Below are 18300 nucleotides of genomic sequence, written 5' to 3' on the forward strand. Positions count from 1 at the left end.
GAGCAGGGGGAGGTTTCATTAGTGGAGTGACACACTCCAACTCACATTTTAAATGAACGCCTCTCGTTGCTGGGCTGAGACAGATGGTATAAAAGCAAGGTTCTGCTCCATCAAAATACCACTGTGAAATTCTGAAGAGTTTAGTCTTCTGAAAAATTATTTTTTTATGCCCATTTTCTTCCTGCCTGCCAAATTCTGGGTACTTCATATGCACTATCTTTAGTCTTTAGAACAGCCATGCAATGTTAGGTATTTGTATTTTACAGGAGAGCATTCTGAGGTTCAGTATCCTGCCAACCAGTAGAGTAGCGGTGATCCACAGCCATATGTCTGACTTAAACTGTGTCTCCCCCTGCCTATATCATGCAGCCTCCAACCCATTTCAAAAACAGCTTATCTTTCGTCATTAAAAGAAGTAGCAGTTTAAGATTTTAACCTCACTGCACTTGGTCTCTTTTCCACATTATATCACACTGGATTCTGAATTAGATTATTAAAGGTTGGAGTAAACTAGTACCTTTTCTCTTTCATTGAGAAATGACTTAGCAATGGTCATGAACAATATTTTTCCCTAGGGAAAAAACAGAGAGTGTTACACAGAAAAGATTGGCAACAGTAGGCAAACTATTGAGAAACCAAATTTCAAGGAAAAGTTTTCTAAAGTATTATATGAATAGAACTAGTTTAAAAACCTGTGTTTATAGTTTGTAAATTATTTTGTTTTTAAGATTTTATTTATTTATTTAACAGAGAGAGCGAGAGAGCACAAGCAGGCAGAGCAGCAGAGGAAGAGGGAGAAGGGGAGAAGCAGGCTTCCCTCTGAGCGGGGACCCTGATGTGGGGCTCCATGCAGGGCTCTCCAAAGGCGGTCGCTTAACCAACTGAGCCACCCAGGAGCCCCTAAATCCTTATATGGAATTCCTCTCACATACTGTTTCCGGTAAGCCCTTTTATTGAACATCACTGATATGATCTCTAGTTGAGACCTTTTCTCATTCAAAATAAAAGTATATTTTTAAAAAGTCAAGATGAGTGTATATACTTGGCAAATTCTTATCAACTATTAAGACTCCAAGCCTCATAAAATAATCAAAAACAGCTTGAGAGTTTTAAAGTAGCAGTAAAATGGAAGTTTCGAATTATGTACCACAACTATATGAAGTGATGGATCTTAACTAGACATACTGTGGTAACATTTTACAATCATCTAAACCATGCTGTACACCTTAAACTTATACAGTCATGTATGTCAATAAGATGGAAAAATTAGGAAAAAAGAAACTGAAAAATAATAGCTATTAATAGAATTATTAATAGAATTTCCATGACTATTTCTTTTATTTTTCTTTTAGACTATCTCTTTTATTGAGTAGAAATGACAGGAAGAAACTTGAGCCCACTCTTATTGAAAGACACATATAAACCATTTCCTAGAATGAACCAGAAAATAATTTTTACTTTGGCAGTTTTATAATTTTATCCAAAACTATAATATTCCAATTGGTCACATTTATAGATAGATAAATGATAGATATTTAATCATTATCATTGAAGCAGATACAAAGTACGATCTGAATTTGCAAAACATAAACTTCATTAGCTATAGTAAGTTTTGCCTACCTGGTATGTCTAATCAATCCTCAAACCTACCAATCAAGCAACCTTTGGATAAATGTGTATAATGGTGGAAAGAAAATATCAGAGAACTACAGCAACCTGAGAAAGTCAAAGGACAATTCTAGCCACATACCTGATGTCTGGGATTCTAGGCCATTCGTTAACTGTAAAAGTACTTATTGATGCTGACCATGTGCTAGGCACTAGGAATCCAAGAATGCCCATACAAAGAGTACCTGTAGTGTTAGACCACATAAATCAGACTACACTAATCCCAGTAGTTCTTGGTATAATGTACAGGTTATGGTCTACGGGATAGGGAAATATACAATGATACAATCACACTAAGGCACATACTTCAGATTAGTAAACTGAAGGCTTTAGAATGATTTCTTTCTTCTACCATAATCTCTACCCTCACATGACCAAGGGCTCCCAACCTGTTCACCCTCTCACTGTCTCTCTCCTGTCTTTATTTCTGTCTCCTCCTCCATCCTTTTCCCTCTGACTCTTAGCTTCTTTCTCCAACCTACAGTACACATGTGGCATATTCTAACAGCCCATTTTACAACTCATCATGGGCAAAAAGAGAGAAGGAGTAAAGTTGTAGATATGTTGATAATTATCCTGTTTGCCAAGGGCATTTTGTTCAATCAGGAATTTTAATTAATTTTTAAATCTCCTATTGTCATTCAAGGTGTCTCTCCCAGAACCATGATTAAGTTAGGGACAGTTTGGGAACAGCATAAATTGCTGCTCTTGCTGGCTAACCTTGGTCACGTGTCGCCCCTGATCCCTGCCCCTTCTGGAGTGCATGGACAGAGGCCCTAGCATCCAGGAGGAGAGAGAGGGATAGGAAGACATGATAGGAAGACATGACACCTTTCTTCCCGCAAGCATAAACCCTCTGAAAGATGTTCAAGTGTTTAGGAGAGCAGACAGGGTTGAAGAACTTGACTGAATGAATCTTAAAGACAAATGTCAAAAGTGAAACTTTGATTACAGGGACGGTCTGCCAAGCTGAAACCACAGAATAAATATATTCCTTGATGCCCAAAGGTATGATTTCATAGCAAGAATCCCACCCTCAATATTCTTATTCTTTGAAATGCATTTAGGAATGTCCACACCCTCTGGAGTTATAAAATTTGGATTCAGTTGATGACTAAAGTAAAGTAAAAACTAGCACTCTCTCCTGCTCATCCATAAGAAAGTGTCAGTTCTAATGGAGTAGCAACCTCGCAGAACTTAATTAAACTGGAAACTCCTGAAGAAAACATGCTAAAAGCAACATAAAAACTTGCATTCTTACATACAAAGTAACTCATTACTGAGTTATGTTATGAGAGAGAAACATGACATTGTAAAGGATTTAGGGCATTAACATTATCTAGGGTACTTTCAGGAATAAATCACTTAGGAAACAAATGTAATAACGTCTTTGAATTTTTTCATTCAGTTTATGATTCACAAAACAGGAAGCAAAAGACGTCTGTCTCCCTGTCTACCTATGAATAACAGATCCAAGTAAGAAAATCACTAGTAAAAATGACCACTAACTTCTGATTTAGTGCCTCATCTCAATGCACCCGTTGAAGTTCTATCGCACACTAAAGGAAACTCAACAAAGAAAATTCAGACTCGCCACCAGGAGATATATATATATATGTATATTTTAATCCCAAATTGAACAAACAAGCAAAATATAAATACCTTGGGCGGTCGCTTGATGCTGCTTCAAACCCCTACTCGTGCACTTGCACTACCTTCAAAACACGGGTTCCCTACACTGACTTAAGTGTCAACTTCAAACCGAGACGCAGAACTCCTAAAAAGTAAAGAGTAACAAAATTTAAGCAAACTGAAAACTACTTCATGAATACTACAGGACACTAAGAGGGAAAAAATCAGTAATAAGTCCTTGCAGTATTCCCGGCCGTTTTTAAGCAGGAGCCGGCAGTTTGTAAGTAAAGTGGAAACCTGATCCCCACGCCCTCTCTTCTCCGGCTGGGGCCCGGTGCCTTCATCCTAGAAATAGCGACCCCAAAGGCAGAGGGCGCGGGCGCCTTTGGGTCGCCGAGATCTACAGTTCACAGTTACTCTTAAAATGTTTAAATCATATTTATGTAAAAGAGACGGACTCACTTACTCCGCAGGCAGTTTTCCTCCCCTAGCCGAAGCACGCAGGCCGCCGGAGCGGATTATTTTTAGGGTGGTGGGAGACAGCTGCTGCCTCCTATCGGGTTTCTCAATTGCACAAACTGCTCTGAGCTGGGGCGGACACAACTCCGAGGCAGGAAACTGGGCAGAAGCCCCGCGTGCAGAAGCGAGCGCCAGCGACTGGAGACCCTCCCCACCCCCGCTCGGCCCTGCTTTCCGTACCAGGGCGACAAACTTGGGGTGCGCGATGCAGAGGTTTTACAAACGCAAGTCATACGCGTCCCCTAAACTTCATTAAACACCGAGACTCGCAACGTAGGATTCAGTGATTCTCTGGAGTCAGGTTTTCGGACGCCAGAACACGCAAGGTACTCCCTTGCACTTGCACATTGTCCCCCAGGTGCTCTGTGCGCCCCCGTACCGACCACAGAAGGAAGCGGACCTGGGGAGGCCCCGGCTGCCCCCCACAGCGGCCCTGGGAAGCGAAGGGCTGGTTCCCGGCGGAGGACCCCTGCCCCGCGGCATGGGCGTGTGCGAAGGCAGGAGCGCGGCGGCTCGGATCGAATACTTGACCCAGCGGCCGGGAAACCTTGGTTCCTCCCCAGGACCAGTCGCCGTGCTTCCAAAGGGCGGCCCCTACACTAGCTCCCCGAAAGTGGGACTCCGGCTCCCACCCCTGCACGAACAGTTCCACCCCTCCCCCCCCCCCCGGTCCCCCGCTCCCGACCAGAGAGAGAATTAATTGTCGAGGAGATAACGGGTTTAAAAAAATACACTCACCCCACAGTAACTGTCCCCGGGACCCAAGCCGTAAGTTTTGTCCCCGGGCAACCCTCTTTAACTAACCCTAGATTTTCTCAGGGGCCACTGCTCACTCAGCCTGAGATAATCCCTGTTTTCAGCAATTGTCCTGATCTGATAAAGGGCCGGAGGCGGGCGGGCTCGTGCCTCCGGGGCTCGGTGCGCGACCGCCAAGGGCACCGCTCCAGGAGCGCGGGGACTAGGCGCTGGTCCCGGGACTGCACCCCGCACCCGGCGGCCTTCCGGCCTCTGCGACCCGGTGGGCCGAGGCCGACCCCCGCCCTGCGAGCCTCGGGGAGTTCCCGCGGGCTCCTCCCTCCCGGCGAGGTCGCCGCGTTCCCGCGTGAGGGCCGGGCCTCCGCCCGCGGCTGAAGCTTGAACTCTCCGCGGCCAGAGGTCTGCGGGGCCTCGCGGGACGACATCTGGGCGGGTCCCGAAGACTCCGGTCCCACGGCGCTTGAACGTTTGCCAAGTCACCCTGGAGCTGTCGGCCACGACGCAGGCGCGCGGAGAAAGTGTGTTTCAGGGACGGGGATCCGGGTACTGTGGGTGGAACCCGGGAAAAGACCCGGCGAACAAGCCGGAAGGGGGATGCGGGGCCGCAGACACCTGGAGACAGGGGGTGCGGGTTACCCCAGACGCAGAGCTGAGCGCTACTGCAGAAAACCAGGCTGGCTTTGGGATTTACAATGTATAGATTACTATTATTAGGATAATTTATAATGAGTGAAAGTCATGCTTACTGTAAAAACTTTGGAAATGATTGAAAAGTAGAAGGGAGACCCATGAGCCCCCAAAACTAGAAAACTGAAAACATTTTGTTACATTTTAATAGTGAGTAAAAGCGTGGACGCAAGAGCCAATCTGCTATCAAACCCACTGCCTCACTCAGCTCAAACACTTTGGACACAGTACTGCATCTCCCTGTGTATTAATTTCCTCACCTGTTCAATGGGGAAAAAAAAAATATATATATAATATAAATATATACATATTTTATAGGTTTATAAAATAAAGACACATTTATGAATGTATATATAAATCAAAGAAATACATATAGATCTATATCTCTTCATAGTCTTGGTGTGAGGGTAAATGAGAATCCCTTTAAAATGCTAAGTGCCTGCCCTTTCAGTAAAAGGTAATATGTATGCCATGGTTACTATTTTTTCTATGCATATTGAATACTGTTGGCAATCACAAAATAATTTCTCTCCTCACAGTACCTTTTTTTTTTTTTTAAGATTTTTATTTATTTGTCAGAGACAGAGGGGGAGAGAGCGAGCGAGCACAGGCAGACAGAGAGGCAGGCAGAGGCAGAGAGAGAAGCAGGCTCCCTGCCGAGCAAGGAGCCCGATGTGGGTGGGACTCGATCCCACCTGGGATCATGACCTGAGCCGAAGGCAGCTGCTTAACCAACTGAGCCACCCAGGCGTCCTCTCACAGTACCTTTTAAAACAATTATTTTCTTGATCGAATTTTAAAATCTTTATAGAAATCATTTAAATGGCTGCATAATGCATTGTGTTCCAATCATAATTTAAAATCCATCTTCTTATTGTTGGACATAATTACCGATTTTTCACCACCATTTTTAATCCTACGATGAACTTTTAAAATAAAGTTTCTTCTTTCTGAAAAGAAAATTTTCTGAAAAGTAATTAGAGGGTCAAAAGTAGTATTTTTAAGGCTATTGATATAGAATGCAAAATTACTTTTCTAAAAGGTTTGCATTAACTTCCCCCAGACTATTTGAGATGACCTATTACACTTACACCCAAACCAGCATTGAATATACATATTTATTTTTAAAAATCCTGTAATTTGACATATAACATGTAATTGTTTATTATTTTATTATTCATATTGACTTTTTCCAAATGTTCATCAATCTTTGTTTTCCCTCTGTCATGAATAGCTTGTCCATATAAGGGTCCATCTAATGGGTCTCAATAAAGTTTCTCATGATTTGCATGAACTTTTAATAAGAAGATATTAATCTTTACATATACATGACAAATATTTTTCCCAGTTTGTCATTTAAGAAAACTAGAGTGATGCAAAAAATATAAACAATTGTTTTCATACATCCTATAAAGATTTATTAGAACATACATACTGCATAGATCTCTTGTAGATCACAGAGGTTACTGATAAGTTAGACCTCCAGGGTCTCTGCCTTCCTGGTGCTTTCTTCTAATAGAAAATTAACTTGGGCAAATTTAGTGTCTTTTACTAGTACATTGTATCCCAATGTTTTGGTTAATAAATACTAACCTTTACTTATATTCGTTTAAAGTGTTTTTTAAAGATTGTATTTATTTGAGAGAGAGAATGAGAGAGAGTGAGAGAGCATGAGAGTGGTGAGGGTCTGAGGGAGAAGCAGACTCCCGACATGGGACTCCGTCCTGGGACTTAGGATCTTGACCTGAGCCAAAGGCACTCAATTAACCAACTAAGCCACCCAGGTGCACTAAAGGGTTTTTTAATTAAATAAACCAAGATGAAATCGAGACAAAGACAAACCATAAGAGACTCCTAAGCATAGGAAATCAACAAGGTTGCTGGAGGGGAGGTAGGTGGGATAATTGGATGATAGATATTAAGGGGGGGAATGTGATGTAATGAGTACTAGGTATTATATAAGACTGATGAGTCACTGACCTCTACCTCATAAAACAATAATGCATTATATGTTAATTGAGCTTAAATTTAAAAATGAAAAAAAAGAGTTTTTAATTTTTATTCCGTTCTAAAATTTATTTTGGCATATGCTATGGGATGAGAAGTTAACATTTTATTTGTTATTTTACCAACATCATTTACTGAATAATCTTTTTCCTCCACCCTGATGTGTAATACCAACTTTGTTGTATACTTATCATTATTTCATAAAAGATCTGTTTCTGAGGTAATTATTCTGTTTAATGGATCTTTTTTTTTTAGAGAGAGAGAGAGAGAGAGCCTGGGGTGGCAGGGGGACTGAGGTAGAGGAAGAGAGAGAATCTCAAGCAGGCTCCACACAGTGCAGAGTCCAACCTGTGACTCAGTCTCGGAACCCTAAGATCGTGACCTGGGTGGAAATCAAGAGTTGGACACTTAACCAACTGAGCCAACTGGGAGCCCCATTTAACGGATTTTTTTTTTTTACATTTTTTCCCCTATATTACTATGATCAGATGAATTTGGTTATTATAGCTTTAAACCATATTTTTAACTCTGGGAGGGCCAGTCCCCTTTTTACTCTTCTCAAAATTTTCTTAGCCATTCTCTGTTGGGCATTTTATTGGAATTCCATTAAATTTAGAAAATAATTTACAAAAAAATCGTATTCTCCGTGTTCCGTCTATCCAGAAAGATGGTTTCCCATTTACTTAAGCCTCCTTTTACTCTTACTATCAAATTTATGTAAGTCTGTACATTTCTTGCAATTATTGAGCATACAAATTTTATACTTTGGTTTTCATATTTTGTGCTGGTATTTGTTTATATTTTCTGGTTTGTATTTATCTTCTATATAGCCATTTTGTTAAGCTTTCTCAATAATCTTAGTATTGTTTTACCACGCTACCTTTATTGTCCAAAAATTATGATTTTTCTCTTCAAATAGTGTTACACTTGTATTGTGGAATGCATGCTTGTATTCCCCCTAAGTCTGACATGTTAGAACTAACCCCTCCGTGGGATGGTATTAGGAGGTGGGGCCATTATTTTTAGATGAGGTCATGATGGTATTAGTGACCTTATGGGAAAGAAACTAGAGTTTGCTTTTTCTGCTCTCCATTATGCGAAAACAGAGTGAGAGTACAGTTGTCTTCAAACCAGGACAGAAGCCCTCACCAAGAACTAAATTTGTTGGTAACTTGATGTTAGACTTCCCAGCCTCCAGAACTGTGACAAATAAAAGTTTGTTGTTAAAAATCATCCAGTCAACAAATTACTACCTGGGTAATTTGTTATAGCAACCCAAACTGACTAAGACAACTTACTTCCCACTTTCAGCTACTAATAGCTTATTTATAATCTATTTAATTTTATCAATTCCAAATTCCAGAATGCTATTAAATAATAAAAGAAGGCAAACATCTTTGTTTTCATTAAAAATATGTACATTTTAAAATCAACTTTAAGTATAATTTTCATAAGATAAAAATAATCCATTATACATGTAAAATCTAAAATACTTTGATATAACCATGACCCTCCCCCAGAAGACATAGAATTTGTATGTCTTTGTATCTCCCCAGGAAGTTCTCTTGTGCCTCTGACCAGTCTTATCCTCACTACCTATAGTAACCACTGATCTGAGGTCTATCACTACAGATTTGTTTTGTTTATTCAAAAATACCATATATATGTAGTCATACAGTACATACTCTTTTGTGTCTGGCTTTTTTCCGTTAAGCATAGTGTTTTTGAGATTCACCCACATCATTGCATGTATAGAATACATACAATAGACTATGAAGTCTATTCCTTTTTATTGCTAAAAATTCCATTATGTGAATATACCACAATTTATCAGTTTATCTGTGTATATATTTGGGTTACTTCCAATTTTTGATAATGATGTATAAAGCTTCAATGAAAGTTTTATAAATATAGTTTTCATTTCTCTTAGGTAAACGCCAAGCAGTGGATTTGCTGGGTCGTTTGGTAAGTACGCATATAACTTTACAGAAAGGGCCAAAATATTCTCCAAAGAAGTTGAAACCTTCATTCCTTTCAGAAAAGTATGAGAGTTCTAGGTCTTCCGTAGTCCTGCCGACATTTTGTTTTAATTCTTCTTTTGGGTGTAGACAGTTTCCTGATTGTAGTTTTAATCTGTCTCTCCCTTTGTGACTAATGATTTGGGGCATATATCTTCATGGGCCTGTTGGTTCCCACATCTTCATGTAGTGGGCATAATTCTAAGATAGCTCTTATCTTTGCCCCTGGTGTTACTCCCGTAATTCTGTAATTATGTTATCTGGCAAAAGGGATTTTGCAGATGTAATTAGGGTTACTAATTTAAAGGCAGATAATACAGGGGGGCCTAATTTAATCACCCGAGCTCTTTAAAAGCAGAGAGTTTTCTCAGGCTAGTGGTAGAAGAGAAAGTCAGGTAGATCTGAAGAATGAGAAGGATTGGTGTAAGGGAGATTCTCCTTGCTCTGGTGAAATAGCCATAAACCCAGGAATGGCCTCTAGAAAATGAGCAGAGTGCCCCAGCCAATAATCTGCAATAAAGCGGGGATTTCGTTTCTACAACCATGAGGAACTAGATTCTGCCAAACACCCTGAATGAACTCAGAAGTGGATTCTTCCTGAGAGTCTCCAAATAAGAGCCCAGTCAGGCTGATACGTTTATTTGGCTTGAGAGAACCTAAGCAAAGCTCTCTGCTGAGCCCACCTGGAGTTCTGCTCTACAGAAATATGAGATAATAAATGGGTATTGTTATAAGCCACTTAGGTTTGTGGCAATATGTCATATCACAATAGAAAACCAATATACTTCTTTTGTGAGGTGTCTGTTCAAACTTTTTTTTTTTTTTTAAGATTTTATTTATTTATTTGACAGACAGAGATCACAAGTAGGCAGAGAGGCAGGCAGAGACAGAGGGGAAAGCAAGCTCCCGCTGAGCAGAGAGCCTGATGCGGGGCTTGATCCCAGGACCCTGAAATCATGCCCTGAGCCAAAGGCAGAGGCTTTAACCCACTGAGCCACCCAGACACCCCTCTGTTCAAAGTTTTAATTGAGTTGTTTATCTTTTTATTACTGAGTTGTAACTTTTCTTCTACAGATCTGCCCTAGCTTATAATGGTGTTATGATCTGATAAGCCCATTATAAACTGAAAATATCATAAATCAAAAAAACATTTGTTACACCTAACCTACCAAACATCATAACCTAGCCTACCTTAAACATATTTGATAACAGAGTGCTGAATATCTCATGTAATTTATTGAATATTTTACTGAAGTGACAAACAGAATGGTTGAATGGGTACAGAATTGCTGTAACTGGAATGGTTGTTTATGTTCCTGATGTGTGGCTGACTGGGAACTACAGATTGTCCCCAGTGGCCAGTATCATAAGAGAGTATTGTACAGCATATTGCTAACTCAGGAGATCAAAATTTAAAATTCAAAGTTCAGTTTCTATTGAAAGCATATTCCTTTTACCATCATGAAGTTAAAAAAACAATCACAAGGCAAATCCTTGTAAGTCAGGGACTATCTGTATACTCTGGATATCTCATTTCTCAGCTATATGAGTCAATATTTTTTGGCTTGCCTTTTCATTTTCTTAATGGCGTTTTATTTTCAGTTTTTCAGTGTATATGTCTTGCGCATAGTTCATTGAATCTACCCTAAAATATTTTATCATTTTAATGGTATTATAAATGACATTATTTAAATATCACATTTTAATTGTTCACGATCAGAATATAGAAATGACTTTGTATCCTACAACATTGCTAAATTCACTTTTGAGTTCTAGTGGTCCTGCAGATTCCTTAATATTTTCTGTTTATGATCATGTCATCTACCAATGAAGTTTTACTTTTTTCCCATCAGTCTCCTGCTTCTTTTTTCTTACCTTATTGCACTAGCTAGAATCTCTTGCATGATGTTGAATAGAAATAATGAGAGTGGATACAATTGACTCATTCTTAATCTGAAAAAGGATTCAATTTTTCACTATTAAGAGTGATGTTTTCTGCAGGTTTTCTATAGATCCCTTTTATTAGTTCAGGGACATTTTCTGGTAGTCGCAATTTCTTGAAAGAGTTTAATCATAAATAGATGTTGAAATTTGTCAAGTGTTTTTTATGCATCTATTGTGCTAATCATATGCTTTTCCCCCTTTATTCTGTTACTGTGCCAAAATGAATTGTTCAGTTTTTGACCATTAAACCAATCTTGCATTCCAGTGATAAATTCCTCCTGGTTAGGATAGCATCTCCTTTTTTTTTTGTATTCCTGAATTCAATTTACTAATATCTTATTTAGAAAATTTGCATTTATTTTAATGAGGGACATTAGTCTATAGTTTTCCTGCCTTTTGCTTTTGTTTTTTGGGTTTGGGGAGACTTTTATTTGTCTGTTTTGGCAATATTTTTATATTGGGACTTTGCTGGCCTTATCAAATGCATTTTGAAGTATTTCCTTCTCTGTTTTCTGAAAGGATTTCATAAGATTATTGTTTCTTCCTCAAATTTTTGGTAGATTAAAGTAGAAGCCATGTGGGCCTGGAGTTTTCCTTGTAGAATGACTTTATTTAAGAACCTAATTTCTTGGGGCACCTGGATGGCTCAGTGGGTTAGGCCTTTACCTTAGGCTCAGGTCATGATCTCAGGATCCTGGGATCGAGCCCCGCATCGGGCTCCCTGTTCCACGGGGAGCCTGCTTCCCCCACCCCCCTGCCTGACTCTCTGCCTACTTGTGATCTCTGTCTGTCAAATAAATAGATGAAATCTTTAAGAAAAAAAAAAAAAAAGAACCTAATTTCTTTACTAGATATGGTGGTACTCGGAATTCTGTTTCTTCCTGTGTCAGTTTATATAAGATGTGATTTTCAAGGGATTTGTACTTGTTTTAATGTCTTGGCACAGAGTTGTTCATAATATTTCCTTAGGATCCTTTGGATGTCTGTAGGATCTTTATGCTACCAGTCTTTTACATATTCTCTGTTGTTCCTTATTGACCAATTTTACCAAGTATTTGTCAATTTTATTTAGTTTAAAAATAATTTTGGTACCGTTTACTTTGTATTTTCTAGTTTTCTTTGAAACGTCTTCTTTGATCGGTTATTTAGAAATGTCTTAATTCCCAAGTACATGGAGATTATTCAGATATTTTAAAGTAGGATTTATTTAGGTAAAATTTACATACAGTAAAATCTAACAGTTTTATGAGTTTTAACGATATGTATATATATATACTGCCATGTGACTAGCAGCAACTAAGATATAGTATCTTTCCATTACCAGCCAGAGATGGGGACAGAGGAGGCTCAGAAAGTCTCCCAAGCAGTAAGAAAAGCATGTGTGGACTCATAGAAGCTGATAAGATCTCACACACTTGGACTCTAAGTAACTTAATATAGTATAAATAAAAATATGGTGAGCTACAAGGATTGTTAGAGACTGGTTTGTGATTGGGATACCTTTCAAGGTAAACAATATGGAACTTCTTCCTAGGTTTTATAAGCAAGCATGAGATGCTATGAGCCTTGTGTGTGTGGGTGTGGGTGTGTGTGTATATATATGCAACATATATATATATATATATAATACATATATATGTATTATGTAATATATGTGGGCCTGGAGTTTTCCTTGTAGAAGGGCTTCTATTTAAGAACTTAAATTTTTTTACTAGATATATTGGTACTCAGATATTGTATTTCTTCCTGTGTCAGTTTATATAAGCTGTGCTTTTCAAGGGATTTATACTTGTTTTAATGTCTAAAATACTATATATATACATATTATTTTTAAGTAATCTCTACACCCAACATAGAGCTCAATCTCACAATCCCAAAATCAAGTGTCATATGTGCCACCGACTGAGCCAGCCAGGCACCCACAATGGTCCTTGCTTTTAAAAGATCGCTCTGTAGGCAATGTGAAAGATACAGTGTCATCTCAGTATACTAACTTCATGAGCACTGGGTTTTTTGAATGGGGCAGGCAAATCTAAATCCTCAGTTTATATCTTGGTGCAGATTCAACATGGACTTGGTGAAACAAACAAATAAAAATTATGTAAATGATATCAAGTATTAAAATATAATGTAGGTAGAGAATGGGACAGAGACTTCAAGTCTTTATTTGTAAAATAAAGGGGACTGGGGGCTCCTGGGTGACTCAGTGGGTTAAGCCTCTGCCTTCGGCTCAGGTCATGATCTCATGGTCCTGGGATCAAGCCCTGATTCAGGCTCTCTGCTCAGTAGGGAGCCTGCTTTCCCCTCTGTCTCTGCCTGCCTCTCTGCCTACTTGTGATCTCTCTCTCTGTGTCAAATAAATAAAAAATCTAAAAAAATAAAAGGGACTGGGTTGGTTCCAACATCGTTCAAATTTAGTAAAGACAGGACTGCTGGTAAATTAAATATCTCCACAATTTAGTGATTCATACTTTTGTCATTAGTTAAATGAAATACTTGAGGAAATCATATGTTTTTATTTATTCAAACTGAAAGGAGTAAAACTATTTTTGCTTCTTTTTTTCCTTTTTTCCAAGATTTTATTTATTCATTTGAGAGAGAGAGCGTGAGTAAGAGAACACAAGCCAGGAGGGAAGCAAAAGGAGAGAGAGAAGCGGACTCCCCACTGAGCTGAGAGTCTGACCTGGGGCTCCATCCCAGGACCCTGGGATCATGACCTGAGCCGAAGACAGATGCTTAACTGACTGAGCCACCCGGGGCACCCCAAATTCCTTTTCTAAATCAGTATTTCCCAACATCTGACATTCTGCTTGAGTGCAGTAAATGTTTGTTGAATGACCAAATAATATATGCAAGTTGCCTTCAGCGAAAATGTATCTTCCTAAATCTTCAAGTAAAATCAGCACTTTAGGAATATGTTTCATGATTACTCTGTTGTATCAAGTGCGTAATGTGCATATTCCAGTTTGAGAAACATGGTAGGATAGTGGCTTCACAACTGGTTGTTTCCCGGGATAACTTCCAGAAGTATTTTTGTATACAGATAATGGTGCTGAATCATGGTGCCAAATACAGCTCTTGGTCTAAGATAAGTACAGTTTAACTTTATTTCCTTATTCAATTTGCCATGGGCTAATGAATTCACTCCTTAGACAGTCAAACCCAAACATTCTGTGGCCCAGGTGGTTAGGGCCTCTCTTCTTTCTGCAGATTGTGTCAGCTTGCTCTTTGTCCAGACTGTGAGATAGAAAGATGAAGCAGTCATTGTCATAACTTAGGTAATAAGAAAGTATTTGGAAATAACACAATTACAAAGATGACTTAGCTGGAGAAGGGGAAAATAGAAAACCTTCTTATCTTCATGAGCATTCCTGGAATGCACAAGGACTTATTTCTCTATTCATGAAAAGCAGCAACAATGAGACAATGAGAGACAATGTGAGCAATTTCTATGTGCCAGGCACTGGGCTAAGCATCTTACTCAACCTTATATCTATTTTCTGAGCTAAGTATTTGATGATCTCTTTTATGTTGTTAAAGAAACTAATGAAAAAAAAAAAATAATGGCATTTCTTGCCACTCCCACCAACACCCCAGTGATACAGGGTCCTGGGATCGAGTCCCACATCGGGCTCTCTGCTCAGCAGAGAGCCTGCTTCCCTCTCTCTCTCTCTGCCTGCCTCTCCATCTACTTGTGATTTCTCTCTGGCAAATAAATAAATAAAATCTTTAAAAAAATTTTTTAAAAAATAAATAAATTATTCTACTTACACTGTAGAGTTAAGTAAACAAGCAATTGCAATATGTTTGCTTCACAGTTACAATAAAGGTCAGACATAATTTTGGAGGACAGTAGAGAAAACCCAGAATATCGATATTAGTGAGGAAAAATTTCTCTATCTCTTTGGGACTTCGGTAAAATCTTAATTTTCTCTTCCAAGAAAAAGTATTTATTATTAGAGCCATGTAGGCATAACAATATCTATAGTATATTAGTATACTCTATTGTACTAAGAGAGTATACTCCTCTTTCCCCGTATCTCTTTCACCCCCTCCTAAATTAGCAAGTTGCCTTCAGTGAAATTCACCTACCAACTCTTTATTTAATCACACTGGTAACTTATATTTGAGGCCACGGACTAATTCATTGCCCACTTTCTTTTATTCTTCCTCCTCCAACCTCACAGTTATTAAATCATTTATGTTACACTGAGCGATGACTTCCCTCCACCTCTTTCCTTTCTATCTGACTCCCTTCTCTCTTACAGTCCCATTAGTTATTGTATCAACCTCTTAATTGGTCTCTCTCTGGCTAAACAATTTTGCACATAGAGATTATATTCATCTTCCTCAAATTCATCTTCAAAGACTTTGCTACCACACACATATATTTTCCATGACTCCTCTGTTTTTTAAGGTTCTTAGAAAGTTTGCCTCATCCTCACTGACCCCTTATATTGCAACCAAACTCTACTACTTAAACTCTGGTACAACCCCTCCCCCCGGGGCTAACTGCCTCAATATCCTTGCTTTTGCTCATCCAACTGCCCTAATGATGTCTTTTGTGTTTTTCCCTCTCTGAATCCTGCCCTGCTTCAACCCTCTCCCCAAAACAGCTCATTTCCTGCATCACTCAATTGTGGATCTAGCACAGCGTTTTCACCACATAGAAGATCTACAGCTGATTGCTACAGCCCTTTCTTTCTGGAATTGCAGTCCTAAGGGCCCCTCCAGGGTGGCACTTGCCCTGTTTCCCCCATACAGCACACACTCCAGTGTCAGCCAGCACAGTCCTCTCTAAAACAAGGGAACCAGGAAGACAGCTGCCTCACTGACTGCGACTTCTCGTCTTCTCCCAAGTACAAAACATAGATTACCCAGAGGACTGGAGAAAGGTCAGTGAACTCTAGGCAAACAAGAACTCTTCTGTCATCCCTTAAATCATGCCTCTGCTGCCACTAGCTCATAGCAACCTTGACAGACACCTGGGCATTTTCCTACCTTAAGTCTTTTGCAAATGAGAGCAGAACTTCACGTGGAGAGAACTGCAGAAGTTAAGAGCAATGAACTGTGTTTCTTGGAGAGATATCAGTGAGGACACTTGTTGGTGTGAGCCAAAGAGGATTTTGAGTCAAGTATATTGTTTTTAAGCCATGAACTTTGTTCCAAATCATGCTATAGTTAGTTACATGGGTTGGGCAGGAGAAACCAGAGAGCAGTTTCTCCAAAGATGGTCTGTAGGAATGGGCGCCTGGGTGGCTCAGTTGGTTGGGTGACTGCCTTTGGCTCAGGTCCTGTACCTGGAGTCCCGGAATAAAGTCCCACACTGGGGTTCCTGCTTGGTCTGCATCTCCCTCTGACCCTTCCCCCTCTCGTGCTGTGTCTCTCTCAGATAAATAAATAATATCTTTAAAAAAAAAAAAAGATCGTCTGTAGGAATGAAGGATACTCGTAACATTTATACAAAACAAAAAGTGTAAGATCTAGATCTTCATTACTATGCATCCTATAAATCTGGAAATAGAGACTCATACACATGCATTTGATACCGAATATTCAGTAGCTCTTATTAAGGATGTGAATACAGGCAACTTCCTTAGGAAACGCTATAAAAGGACACAAGGTTAGAGTCAAAATTTTTTAAAAAATCAACAACACAAGAAGCTGTTCCTGGAACTGCAGATCGGAGGCTAATCTGGGAAACATATCCTGAGGGCATTTAATAAACTTAGATAAGCCCTGACGATTACATTGGCTCCTCACAAAATAACAATTGTTTATTCTTTTGCAAATGTGAACCTTTTGAAGAGACCATTTTCTTTTTTTAAGGATTCCTTTGGGAAAAGAAGATCTCTGTCTTAAGCCAAAGAAAATACAATTCATTAGTCCTTGGTGAAAATGAAGTTCTGGAAACCAACAGGTTGGTGTTCTTGACCCATCAGCACCCTGAGCACTTGTGTCTTGTAACAAAGAGTATGAAGACTTGGAGTAACGATCCTTTCAACAAACATTTACTGACTGTCTACCATGTGTCTCACGTGTGGCTGGAGAAAACAGCACTATACAAAGAGACACGCCTCCTGTCTTTCTAGAGCTCTAGGTCTAGCAAGAAAGAAAACTATTAAATAAACAAGGAACACTTTTAAAATAAAATCGTGGTATTGCAAGGTAAAGTATACGGTGTATTATTGCCAGATCAGACCTAGTCCAGGAAGTTTCCTTATGGAAATGACATTTAAAATATCCCACTGGTGATGGGAAAAGAAAGTGTGGAAAAGGCACACATGCTCCCTAAAAGTGTTATGTCAGAAGGGACACATACTCCGTTGGTTAAGACTAGGCACACAGTCATGTGTTCAAGTAAATAAAGATGGGAAAAACAATCTAGCTATGTGCCTGAGAAAGCAAGAGTCAATAGTCTTTGTCACAGAGAGTATCCAAAATAACCTCATTGTAGAGGCTGCTTTTAGACAAAAGTCTTGAGCAATGGAAACTTGAGCAAGGTCTAAAGGGCCCACAGGGACCACCAAGCTCATTAAGGGACCCACCTCAAAATAGCCATAGGCTCTAATGACCAATTACAAGCACCGCAGTTCCTACAGTTACCAAAAATGGGAAAATCCATAGTCCCCAAACTCTCTCACTCTGCCCCATAACCGTCACTCACCACCAACTCCTCACAGACTGTCTTTCCTTTGCTCTCCTTGTAGTGTACTCAATAAAATTCTTTCTCTTTGGTTCTGCCTTGGATGAATTCTCTCACCACCCATGCTGCCCCACCCTCTGGGACACCCGACATTTGGTGGCCCCCCATCTGATCTGAGCGCACCACATTCATGTGTTGCCATTGCACTAAGTCCCATGTTTTAAATTACTAATGAATTTGATTTTTCTGACGCCACCAACCCGGCCTGCATATCTGAAATTATTTCAAATACTTTTGGGGTTTTTTGGGTTTGGCATCTAAAAGAATCATAAGTGAATATTTGTTGAAGTCAGAGTCATTGATTTTTTAAAATTTACATATAATGTATTATTTGGTTCAGGGATACAGGTCTGTGATTCATCA

General features: G+C 39.5%; 1 protein-coding gene and 1 long non-coding RNA gene across 12 annotated transcripts in view; one reads left to right on the plus strand and one right to left on the minus strand.

Annotated features, from left to right (window-relative positions):
• The window catches only part of ABCC9 (ATP binding cassette subfamily C member 9), a 157526-nt gene extending 152579 nt beyond the window's left edge, over nt 1-4947 (minus strand). For 2 of the 11 annotated variants that reach the window (XM_045072912.1, XM_045072903.1), the window contains exons 1-2: nt 4558-4947; nt 3331-3445 (exon numbers count right to left, since the gene is read on the minus strand). The gene's annotated coding sequence lies outside the window, so the exon portion shown is untranslated. Of the gene's footprint in view, nt 1-517; nt 572-1750; nt 1819-3330; nt 3446-3762; nt 4436-4557 lie in introns of those variants that run through there. The other 9 variants (XM_045072904.1, XM_045072907.1, XM_045072902.1 and 6 more) reach the window with 9 other exon arrangements.
• A 31-nt stretch (nt 4948-4978) lies between these two features.
• On the plus strand, nt 4979-17973 carry LOC101692608. Its single transcript, XR_001176908.2, has 3 exons — nt 4979-5093; nt 9200-9234; nt 17061-17973. It is a non-coding gene; the product is annotated as an uncharacterized LOC101692608 (long non-coding RNA).
• Nucleotides 17974-18300: the final 327 nt, after the last annotated feature.

Source organism: Mustela putorius, unplaced genomic scaffold (genome assembly GCF_011764305.1).
Source record: "Mustela putorius furo isolate JIRA1106 unplaced genomic scaffold, ASM1176430v1.1 tig00537227_pilon_pilon_pilon, whole genome shotgun sequence".
NCBI lineage: Eukaryota > Metazoa > Chordata > Mammalia > Carnivora > Mustelidae > Mustela > Mustela putorius.